General features: G+C 43.5%; 1 pseudogene; it reads left to right on the top strand.

Annotated features, from left to right (window-relative positions):
* The first annotated feature begins 5219 nt into the window (after window positions 1-5219).
* LOC139581873 (ATPase PAAT-like) lies at window positions 5220-7188 on the top strand (annotated as a pseudogene).
* The last annotated feature ends 5448 nt before the right edge of the window (window positions 7189-12636 follow it).

Raw genomic sequence — 12636 nt, 5'->3', positions numbered from 1 at the left:
TGTATACTGTAGCTAAGAATGTAATACTAAGTGTATGTTGTGTTGTAAGCTGTTAGTAGCCAATGTGCCTCACCCTAGAAATGTGGTACCTTTCCCCGTCATAACTAATTCTACTGTTCTGACTTGGTGGTGCACATGTAACCTATAGCCTGTTTAGAGAAATGTAATCATCTAATATTATACAAGCTTTCATTGTCTGCTTATATGCCCTCTTTATTTATACTACGGTTCTGACATGGTGTACAGGGAGAATACCGTAAGAATGGCCCATATTTTGAATTCTGTTGCTGTACATTTCAAAAGTGCTGAACAAATAGTTATATTGACTACGTCCGTCCTAGCTCGCACGTTAATGTCTTAATTCAAATTACAGATTGCTTCTTATCCCCTTGTCATCCCCTTATGCCATAGTTTGTACATCTCAATTATCAGTAGAAGCCACATTTGTTTAAGCAAGTCAGCCATATCAGCTATGTTTTTTAAAAAGTCAGTAAATGAGGCTGAATGAATTGTTTCGCTGCCAGACAAGGCTCCACTGATAACCAGGTGTAGCGGTGGTAAGGATTCACTCCATGGTGCTGAAAAGAAAGCTCTGCTGTTGGGACAGCTTTATGTAGGCCCTAACAGTTTGTGGGCACCGTTTGTCACCATTACAGTGCAAATAATGTATTGTTTAGTGTTGTGTAGTTGCTTTGCTGGCATGCATCTACAAAAAATTTTTTTGCTGAGTTTTCCCCACCAAGACTTACATGCTAAAATCGCCACTGCATTAGAATGCAGTTTAAGCCACCATCGAGCAAATGTATCTAATGGGATCTAGAGCGCCTAAAGTCGTTTTCTTGTGCTTTGCCTTATTTCTTGATGTGCATCAGTTTTAGCGTGTAATATGTTTTATGGAAAAAGTGTTGGAAATAGGTGTCTCCATGATGACAATCTAAATAGCCTATCTACACTTGGTAAAACGTTGTCATGATATTCGTGTGTGCTTCTCTCGCTCCTCTTACTCACGTGACATAGTTGCCTGCTGTTCAGTCAACACACACACCCCTCTTGTCCCACTCACTCACTCACTCAGCAAGAGGCTGCCTCACTGCCTGATAGTCAGCAGCGGCAGGTCACAGTACAATATATATTTTAAAGAAAAATGCCATGGTGGCCTCGCTTTAATTTAGAAGTAGCCCAAAAACCCACAACCCACGACCAATACATTTCCACCCGCAACATCGTTTTCAAATTAGACCAATTTGGCCTGAAAATCGTGGACATGGCAACCCTGGTGGGCAGACCGCAATTAGCACCGTTTTCTGTTATCCGCGTTTCTTGATGTCAAGTGACACCCATTGATGCTTTCCAAGAGGACCGTGCCCTCATTGGAGCACATCCCCAAAGCCCTGTCGTCAACAGGCACCATCAGCAGCGCCCAGCGCCAGTTTACCATACAAACCTCCAACTACCCTGCTTACCCAATTAACATTCACGTTACTGTCTAAGCAAGCCATTCAGAAGCACACCTAGTAGACACTCAAGTCTGTCACATTTACTGTGAGTGTGCTGTGGTGAGGCACTACTGATTGACACATTTATTTCTGTGGGTCTCTGCTGTTTTCTAACTGTGTACTCGTTTCCAGGGTCTGGATGATGAGAACCAGGAGGAGGGTAAGTTACTGGGCAGCTACACCTACCAGGATGATGAGGATGCGCTACAGACTTATCCTGTCACCGTAAGTACACTTCAACACTACCTCAAGGGGCTTGATTGGCCAGTGGAAGATGTTAGTAGTCCACATGGCGTTCATCTCTAGTATGATTAGAGATGGTGACTTGGCAAGTTTTAGGTCTTGATACTTCTTATATGGCGTGAGTCTAAATTGAGTGTCTTCTGCTATCTATCCACAGGAGGAGAATGATAAAGCCTATCAGATCATTGAGGTTCGAGTGCTATCCAACTGGGGTCACCCGGAGTACACCTGCCTGTACCGAGTGCACGGTCAGCCCAGTGTCAACTGATGGCACAGATCAGACCACCCTGTCTGCATTTTAATGTTCTGCAGATGACTGGAGCCAATTATGCATATTATGCAATGGTGGAAAAAGTGCCCAATTGTCATACTTGAGTAAAAGTAAAGATACTCAAGTGAAAGTGAAAGTAACCCAGTGAAATACTACTTGAGTTAAAGTCTAAAAGTATTTGGTTTTAAATGTACTTAACTATCAAATGTAAATGTAATTGCTAAAATATACTTAAGTATCAAAAGTAAAAGTATAAATAATTTCAAATTCCTTATATTAAGCAAACCAGACGGTTTGTGCCTGAATTGGACCATTTTCCTTTCCTGCTAAGAATTCAAAATGCAACAAGTAGTTTTGGGTGTCAGGGAAAATGTACGGAGTAAAAATAACATTATTTTCTGTAGGAATGTAGGGAAATAAAAAGTTGTCAGAGATATAAATAGTAAAGTGCAGATACCCCAAAAAACGATGTAAGTAGTACTTTAAAGTATTTTTACACCACAAAAATTATGCCCACACACACACATAAGTACTTGCGCTGCAAATTTGATTTGTGCACTAATTCACCCCACCAGGACAGAGGCTCTGCCAGAGTAACCACAGGTCTGGATCTGAAGCGAACGGCCACTGGTGCCTATGACATTCGAAGGATAACCACATGGATCAGAATCTGTGCCCTACTACTTCAGACAAGACTAAATGTATTGGATTTTACATGGACCATTTTAGTCGTTTAGCAGGAGCACTTAGGAGCACTCAAGTGACTCTAAAATCAACAGATTTTTCACCTAGTCAGGTCTGGGATCTGAACCAGAAACCTTTCAGTTACTTGCCTAACGCTCTTAACAACTAGGCTAACTGCCACCATTTTTATTGGCTGAAGAATGTTTCAATGTTTGTGTTATGAGACCAGGTGAAACCATGGTGAAACCAGGGCCCATATCCACAAAGCATATTAGAGTAGGAGTACTGATCTAAGATCAGTTTAGCCTTTTAGATAATAATGAATAAGATCATATGGACAGGTCCTAGATCAGCACTCCTACTCTGAGATGCTTTGTGGATATGGGCCCAGGTTTACCATGTTCTCTTATGAACAAGAGAAGAATGTAAACTTTTGTCAATAGTTTTTCATTTTAAGTCTACTGATATCAGTGTTACTTAAAAATATGTAAATGCTGTGATGACAAAGTGTTGTTTAATTGTTTGTTTTTTAAAGGGAATTTACAGCTCAAGTAAGTTAAGAATGTCTTACACTGGTCCTTTCAGCCACAGAAGTCAGGCTTTGGCCATGCCCCTTTATAGATTATATACAAGTGTATATAAATTGTAAATCCAATTGTAAATCTCATTATTTATTTGTTTGTCCCGAGTTAATGAAATAGCGATCTGTATAGTATATTTTTGTAAAGGGTTTTGAGACTAGTTGTAAATTGTCTTGGGACTAAACAGGTGTTTTTTGTATTTTGTACATAATTGTAACTAGTAAGACATTTTCAAATAAAATACCTTAATTTTGAGTAGTTGTAATGTAACAGTTATTGATTTGAGTCTTTTTGCTTTTTTAAATAACTTTGAAATGAAATCAGGCACTATAGTTTCAACAAATGTGGGAATGTTTTGTCATCGTGACCCACCGGCAGAGCTTGGTTGCAGTCTGATTCTCCACCCTTCTTCCCGATGTGAGCACACATTCACACATAGATTTTGATCTATTATGTTCAGTCAAGTAACTGACAAAAATGCACTATGGACAGTGTATGTCACACTCATCCCAGACCGAACAGACAAAAAAAAAAATAGGAATCTGGGTCCATGAGAGAGAGTTACTTGCCTCGAAGCGAGCATAGAAGTAATTTAGCTCGTCAGGTAGGCTCGTGTCACAGGGCAGCTCGCGGCTGTGCTTCCCTTTGTAGTCTGTAATAGTTTGCAAGCCCTGACACATCCGACGAGCATCGGAGCCGGTGTAGTGTGATCCGATCTTAGTCCTGTATTGATGCTTTGCCTGGTTCGTCGGAGGGCATAACAGGATTTCTTATAAGCTTCCGGGTTAGAGTCCCGCTCCTTGAAATCGGCAGCTCTACCCTTTAGCTCAGTGAGGATGTTACCTGTAATCCATTGCTTCTGGTTTGGGTATGTACGTACAGTCACTGTGGAGACGACGTAATCGATGCACAGTTTACAATTGGCTCATTCATCCCCCTCCTCTCCCCTGTAACTATTCCCCAGGTCGTTGCTGCAAATGAGAACATGTTCTCAGTCAACTTACCTGGTAAAATAACGGTAAAATAAAATAAAAATAAAAAATTGATGAAGCCAGTGACTGATGTGGTGTACTCCTCAATGGCATCGGAAGAATCCCGGAACATATTCCAGTCTGTGCCAGCAAAACAGCAGCTTAGCATCTGCTTCATCTGACCACTTTTCTATTGACTGAGTCACTGGTGCTTCCTGCTTTAGTTTTCGCTTGCAGTCATCTTTGCAGGATGGCCACTCTTAGGGAGATTAGCAACAGTCCTGAACTTTCTCCATTTATATCCAATTTGTCTTACCGTGGACTGATGAACATCAAGGCTTTTAGAGATACTTTTGTAACCCTTTCCAGCTTTATGCAAGTCAACAATTCTTCATCTTAGGTCTTCTGAGATCTCTTTTGTTCAAGGCATGGTTCACATCAAGCAATGCCTCTTGTGAATAGCAAACCCACATTTTGTGAGTGTTTTTTTATGGGCAGGGCAGCTCTAACCAACATCTTCAATTTCGTCTCATTGATTGGACTCCAAGTTAGCTGACTCCTGACTCCAATTAGCTTTTGGAGAAGTCATTAGCCTAGGGGTTCACATGTTTTTTCCAACCTGCACTGTGAATGTTTAAATTATGTATTCAATATAGACAAGAAAAATACAATCATTTGTTTAAGCAGACTGTGTTTGTCTATTGTTGTGATTTATATGAAGATCAGATCAAATGTTATGACCAATTTATGCAGAAATCCAAGTAATTCCAAAGGGTTCACATACTTTTTTTTGCCACTGTACGTCAACCACAGCATTCAAATCAACAGCAGTATCTCTACCTACTTCCGTCCCATTCCTGTTGCCGTAGAAAATACTTGTGGTGTCCAGCATTTCCTGTCTATTCCCTACTAGCACATAGACGTTTCACATATTCCCTACTAGTTTTGACATATCCTCTTTACCTGTCTAGTTATGACAGTGTGGGTAGAGGGTATGGGTGTGCCCTTTCTTCCTCTAACCTCTTGTTTTTTTCTCAGCTGTTGTCTCTTGGTTGGGTGACACAGCGTGGCTGTGGCTCAGGTCGTGATGGGCCCACAGACAATGACACCTGCAGACTGCTCTCCAAGCCTGGGGCCCAGCATCGACATGCTCCGTGTGCAGTGCGTGATGGAGGAGATGGACACCACCCTCTCACTGGGGGCCCAGAGCCTCATGGACCTGGTGCAGTTTCAGCAGAAGGTGGGTCCATCTCTCGTCAAATCAGCAGTCACCAATACCAGTCAATAGAAGCCTCAGTGGAAAATTACATTCGCCGGAATTACACAGAAGACAGTGGCTTTATTGTATTGTTCAGTCTTCTAACCACCAATATAGCCCTCGGATAGCGAGAAGCTCTAACTAATGAACACAAAAGACAGTCAATGTATTGCATGTTAATTATATGTAAGTTAATCAAGCTCTTTGGTGTTTTTCCGGAACAAAGCTTGACGCATTAAGATGGTTTCTGTCCCTCCTCATTGGCAGTGGGGCTCTCTCTGCTCTGGCTAAAGGAACTAATGGACCCTATGCAGCTACAGCTGACATCCAACCTCAGCCTTCAGTCAACACCAGCCTCCAGTCAGACGAGATGTCTGGCTCTGTTTCAACAGATCCATGTCCCCAGTCTCGGGTAGCCACCAATAACCACACTGGCAGACATGATGTCACCCTTCTTTAATGGCCAGCCAGGAGGACGGAGGCCCAGACATGCTCCCTATGCTGCAGAATGTGTGTGGGTAGGTGACGCAGCTCCGCATCGAGGATGCCGCAAAAACATCCAACGGCCCACAGTGAGTAGGCTGGTAGTGACTTTATAGTTAGGTTAACTACAACGTAGAACTCCCTCTAAAGGTTTACATGGTAGGGTGGGTGGTGGGAGTAGAATACAGTCCAGATGTTATGGTTAGGAGTCAAGTCGATGGAGGAGGTCGAGAGCCACACGTCCTCCGAAACACGACCCTGCCAAGCCACACTGCTTCTTGACACACTGCTCGCTTAACCCGCAAGCACCACTGTTCAACTGGCAACTGAAGTCAGCTTGCAGGTGCCCGGCTGGCCACAAGGAGTCACTAGAGTGCGATGGGACAAGAACATCCCTGCCTGCCAAACCCTCCCCTAACCCGGATGACGCCGGGCCAATTATGTGCCGCCTCATGGGTCTCCCGGTCACAGCCAGCTGTGACACAGCCTGGGATCGAACCTGGGTCTGTAGTGACACCTCAAGCACTGCGATGCCGTGCCTTAGACCGTTGTGCTACTCGGGAGGCCGCTGTCAGTGGCTTTTGTAGTGGTTCTGGTTGCATTGTGGTGTGTCTGTGTTAATGTTAGAGTAAATGTCTTTGTTAGGGTTTGTGTGTCTGTATTACTGCAGGTCTTGACAGAGAACTCCTGGCCCTATGACAGTAATGGCTGTAAAACCTGTAAGCATAGGAGAGGATATTTTCAAGTGCAATGTTAGCAGGTTAACATGGGAGGGCAACAGATCCAAAGAGCTACTGCTGGAGCAGGTTATGGAGTTGCGTCTGGAGCAGATGGAGAGGAGGCTGATGGAACACATGGAACAGCGGCTGGATGCCCTGCAGCAGCGCCTGAAGAAGGCCTTACTACAGGCCCTGCCCCTGCCCCTGCCCTTCCCCTCAACCACTCAAGACCACAGCGCCCAGCCCCAGGCCCTATACTGACTTCAGACCTGATTCCTACACTGACTCCAGCCCCTTGCACTGACTCCAGCCCCTGCACTGACTGAACCCAATAACCTGAACCCAATAACCCAACTCACCAGAGACCAGCTGCTATCTTCACTGTAGTTTTACCACTTGTATTTGTTTGTGAAATAATGTTTGACTGTTTGTTGTTAATTTGACTCCCTTTCATATTCTGTATATTAACTTATGGTTTTGAATGAGTGCACCGTATGATCAGGTGTGAAAAATAAAATATAGTTTGTAACGAAACCACAAAAGGCTTAGCATTATTCTTTGAGCAAGAGTAAATATAAAAATGATTTAACAAAAACGTGCTCTCCAGCGCACATCTGTTCTCCATAGAATGCAAAAGAACGTTCCTCTGTAATGCCATTTATTTCATGTTGGCAATGGTGGAGCACTAGGTGGAGCCGTTGTTTTGGTGACTTTGGAAGAGCTCCGTTGCTGTGTCCTTGAACAGGGCACCACACACCGGGCTGATCTGTCCAGGAAAAGCTCAGCTGGCAAAATGGGTTATGGATTATGTAAAACAATTTATGAGAATGATTTGCTGGATGTTTTTGTGTGGATTACAATACCAGCTAAGCCAATACAGAAGTATGTCACTGAAGAAAAATCCTTTGTATAAATTGGGATCGGGTATCAAACTGGATTGAAACGGTTAGCACTTTGGTTATAAACAACTTTGTGTTCACCTATCTCAGAGTGCTGATTTAGGATCAGTTCTCCCTTTTCAGATTATATTGAACAAGAGTATACGGACAGGGGAGATCTCATCCTCGATCGGCATTCCTACTCTGAGATGCTTAGCCCCTGTACTGCTGTTACCCTGTGGCGTCTCTGCCACTGCGTAACTTTCCAGCTCGGGTTGATGTGGATGCATGTCTGTGTTGTGTCCACACCGCTGATCTTTCTGCACTCACCCAGTGAGCCAAGTCACAGAGCGAGACAGTGTTTTCCTCCAGGACCTGTATAGTATACATACAAACTTCAGACAGCTTCAAACCAACCAAACCACAGAACCACAGGTCAGTGGTGGTTGACTGGACCCAGGCAGACAGAACCAGGGCACAGCTGCCTGTAAGCAAACAGCAGGTCCTGGGCTGCTCACTGAGGAAAGGAAGTGAAGTGGTTCCAACTGTATCAACAATGTCTGACTGTTGCTGCTCCAACTCTGTCCGGCCCTGGATGGAACACAGCTTGGGTTTATGAAGAGATCAAATCAAAGTTTTGCAAGGCTTACAGGTTTTCTTGAACCTGTTGGACGAGGAGCATTCGGAAGTATCAGAGTATGAGTGCTGATCTGCGATCATTTTTACCTTTTCGATGTGTGTTCATGTTGCTGCACGTACGGACGGGGGGCTGATCCTAGATCAGCGTTCCTACTCTTATGAATACAGGCCTACGTGTGATTTAAATACAACAGGGAAAGATCTGACCCCAGGGCCTGTTAGTAAGATAACATAACACCCCTCTCAAATCGACATCCTTCAGATATATCATCAGATATATCATGTTGGCATGTTAGTTAGCACAGCAGTATTCTCATTTGGCCCCAGCCAACTGATATTTAACCTGCGTATGACTCATCCGATAAATTAAACTCAAATTATTAATACACTTTCATCATATCCTTAGCATTCATCCGCACTGTAACTGTAGCCTCTCAGGGCCTCCACTATATGTAGTCTAGGTCATCACTAACGCATGGAAAGTACATTAACAGCAGATCACTTAGTTTGACTGATGGGACATTTACTGTTTTTCCAGAAACCTTGAGCTATCAATTTACAGTACATTGACCAAACATTTCATCGGTGAGGTCTCTGTAACTGATAAGTCACACTGTGGTCACGTTGGGCCCTGGTCAAAAACAGTGCACACTATCTAGGTTCCCTGGTTCAGCTGAGCCCAAAGAACATACAATGGAACAGACACTGTAGAGTATTATGTCATGGACCCTTCCCTGTATATAAATCACCTCATACTGTGGTTAATTCATATTAATGTGGTACTTAATGTCGCAACCTAGCATGTCACTGTGAGGGTATATGGGAGGAGGTGACCTTAATCAAATGTAAGAGATGACCATGGTTTAAGAGATGACCTAATTCTGTCTTTGTTTTGCTGCACGTGGTATCGGCCCAAGTCCTGCTTGTCCCCATAATGACCTGAGATATATATTGCGCGCGTGCGCACGCACACACACACACACACACACACACACACACACACACACACACACACACACACACACACACACACACACACACACACACACACACACACACACACACACACACACACACACACACACACACACACACACACACACACACACACACACACACACACACACAGAGTGCAGCTGAAACCACAGCTGTGGTCACATATTTACAAGCTGTGTGTGTTTTCCCTCCCCTGCCTTGGGTCATGTAATAAAGCCAGATGGTGGTCAAATATTCTCCTTCCTGCTCTTAAACCTGGTGAGGTGATCGCCCTCAGAGACAGTTGATTAAGTCCGGTGTGTCATCCTTACAGTGCCTTGACATGCCCTCAGAGAGGTTTAAAGGGGTTTATGGTGACCGTGTTGTTTTTCTCCTTTAAACTTCTAATTTAAAACCTGTAGAACAACACTGTCTGTCATAATGACTAGGGAGTCAGGAGTTTTTCCCTGGTCAGGCTTTGTGGTCAGAAAAAACTCATGGCCCTATAAAGTAATGACTGCAAAACCTGTGAGAATAGAAAGGATACTGTATGTTTTGGTCTCCCGAGTGGCGCAGTGGTCTAAGGCACTTCAACTCAGTGCTAGAGGTGTCACTACAGACCCTGGTTCGATTCCAGGCTGTATCACAACCGGCCGTGATTGGGAGTCCCATAGGGGGGCCCAGAATTGTCCGTGTTAGGGTTTTGCCGGGGTAGACCGTCATTGTAAATAAGAATTTGTTCTTAACTGACTTGCCTAATTAAATTAAGGTTAAATTAAAAATAAATGTTTGAGTGACAGTTCCAAAGAGAGATACAGTATTTTAATTCCTATGAAACCTCATGTCAGGGTTATGTTTCTGTTGTCAGACCTGGTACAGTAAATCTGGCCTGTGCTTTACAGAATCATCTTAAAGGATCTTGAGCTTTGGCAGTGAGTAGGTGTTCAATATCTAAAGCCATTTATGAGTTAGGTTTATGAGCTTTCAGATTTATAAGGCTCTCTTTTCCCATATCATGTACACATGGCAATGATAATATAAAAGGAGTTAAACTAAGTTTTTATGGAGCAGGCACATGATCATACTGTGACTTATTTGGTTAAGAAAGCCAATGTGACCATGATTGATTGATTACATCTATGCATGCTTCGACAAAAACAACACAGTGCATGAGAGCCCCCACCGTCCCAGAGGACTGGGTGATCTCGCTCTCCGAGGCGACGTGAGTAAGGCTTTTAATCTGGTCAACACTTGCAAGGCCGCGGGGCTGGACAGTATTCCAAGGCGCGTTCCCAGAGCACGTGCAGACCAACTGGCAGGCATCTTCACTGTCATTTTCAACCTCTCCTTGTCCCAGCCCGTAATCCTCACACCTCATGCTGACCACCATCACTCCTGTTCCCAAGAACTCTTAGACTACCTGCCACAATGACTACCGCCCCGTAGCACTTGCATCTGTAATCATGAAGTGCTTTGGCAAGGTCGGTCATGGCACACATCAACTCCATCACCCCAGACACCCTAGACCCACTCTATTTGCATACCGCCCCAACAGATCTACAGACAATGCAATCTCAATTCCCCTTCACACTGCCCTCTCCCACCTGGACAAGAGGAATACCTATGTGAGAATGCTGTTCATCGACTACAGCTTAGTATTCACCACCATAATGCCCTCCGAGCTCGTCACCAACCTCGGGACCCCTGGAACTGATCACCTCCCTCCGCAACTGGATCCTGGACTTCTTGACGGGCCGACCACAGGGGGTGAGGGTAGGCAACAACACCTCCGCTATGCTGACCCTCAACACGTGGGCCCCCCAGGGGTGTGTTCTCCACGCTTCCGTCCGGCAGGCGATACCGGTGTATCAAGGCTCAGACCAACAGACTCCGAAACAGCTTCTATCCTTTGGCCATAAGACTGTTAGATGGCAAACAACGACTGCTTTCCCTCTCCTACAGACTATCCACACTGGCTCATCCACAGGTCTCTACCCACTCAGACACGCACACCTTCGCTGTCACTCTTACTCACACGCATACACACATACTCGCATACCGAGAGACATACCGAGAGACTGAAAAACAGCTTCTATCTCAAGGCCGTCAGACTGTTAAACAGCCATCACTAAAAGTGAGTGGCAGCTGCCAACATACTGACTCAACTCCAGCCACTTTAATAATGGAAAAATTGATGTAATAAATGTATCACTAGCCACTTTAAACAATGCCACTTCATATCATGTTTACATACCCTACATTACTCATCTCATATGTATATACTGTACTCTATACCATTTACTGCATCTTGCCATCTTGATGTAATACATGTATCACTAGCCACTTTAAACAATGCCACTTTTATATGTTTACATACACTACATTACTCATCTCATATGTATATACTGTACTCTATACCATCCACTGCATCTTGCCTATGCCGTTCTATACTATCACTCATTCATATATTTTTTTATGTATATATTCTTATTCATTCCTTTACACTTGTGTGAATAAGGTAATTGTTGTGAAATTGTTAGGTTAGATTACTCGTTGGATATTACTGCATTGTCGGAACTAGAAGCACAAGCTTTTTGCTACACTCGCATTAACATCTGCTAACCATGTGTATGTGACAAATAAAATTTGATTTGATTTGACATACCCACACGCACACACTCCCTCACACCTACGCTGCTGCTAAAATTAGTATTGATTCGATTTATTAGTACCATTACGCTGCTGGTCATTGATTATTGAGTGTCATTAGCATTAGTATCTATCTATTTATCCTGCAACTGGTCACTAGTACTCCTGTTTATATATATATTACCATTAGTATATTACCATAAGTATTTATATATTCCTGCTACCAGTCACTTTTCAGCCCTGTTAAGATGTATATTCTATTACCAGACCTTTTTTTAATGTATAAACCTACCTCAACCATTTCAGTACTACCCCACGTTGAATAAGGTACTGGCACTGACCTGTATAGACTTGCATTCTCATGTTTCCTCAACCTGTATCGTACTTCTTGTGTTTAAAAAAAATATATATTTTCTATTATTATCTCTATTATTATTATTATTATCAATGTATTGTCAGTGCAAAGAGCTCTCAAATAAGAATTCCAATGTACTGTTTCACACCTGAATACATTTTGACACTTGAAACTGAAGCGACAACAACAATGAAATGGGCGTACAACACATCGAGGAGTCTAAAATGCATTTCCAATATGCTTCTCATTCAGGCAAAACTGGCAAGGCAAGGCTCGTGGTACTGTAAGACGGGAAGATGGAGTTGATTGTCGTTGATTAGTAATGTCTGACCTGTGTCTAGCAATTCCTGTCGGTACATCCAATCCCCTTGGGTTGGACCTTGGCAGTATTCTTCTCCCCTATTGGCTGAGCAACAGGCGGTCCGGCTCCCGAA

The sequence above is a fragment of the Salvelinus alpinus genome, chromosome 7 (genome assembly GCF_045679555.1).
Source record: "Salvelinus alpinus chromosome 7, SLU_Salpinus.1, whole genome shotgun sequence".
NCBI classification, from domain to species: Eukaryota; Metazoa; Chordata; class Actinopteri; order Salmoniformes; family Salmonidae; genus Salvelinus; species Salvelinus alpinus.
This window is presented reverse-complemented; position numbering and strand designations above follow the sequence as displayed.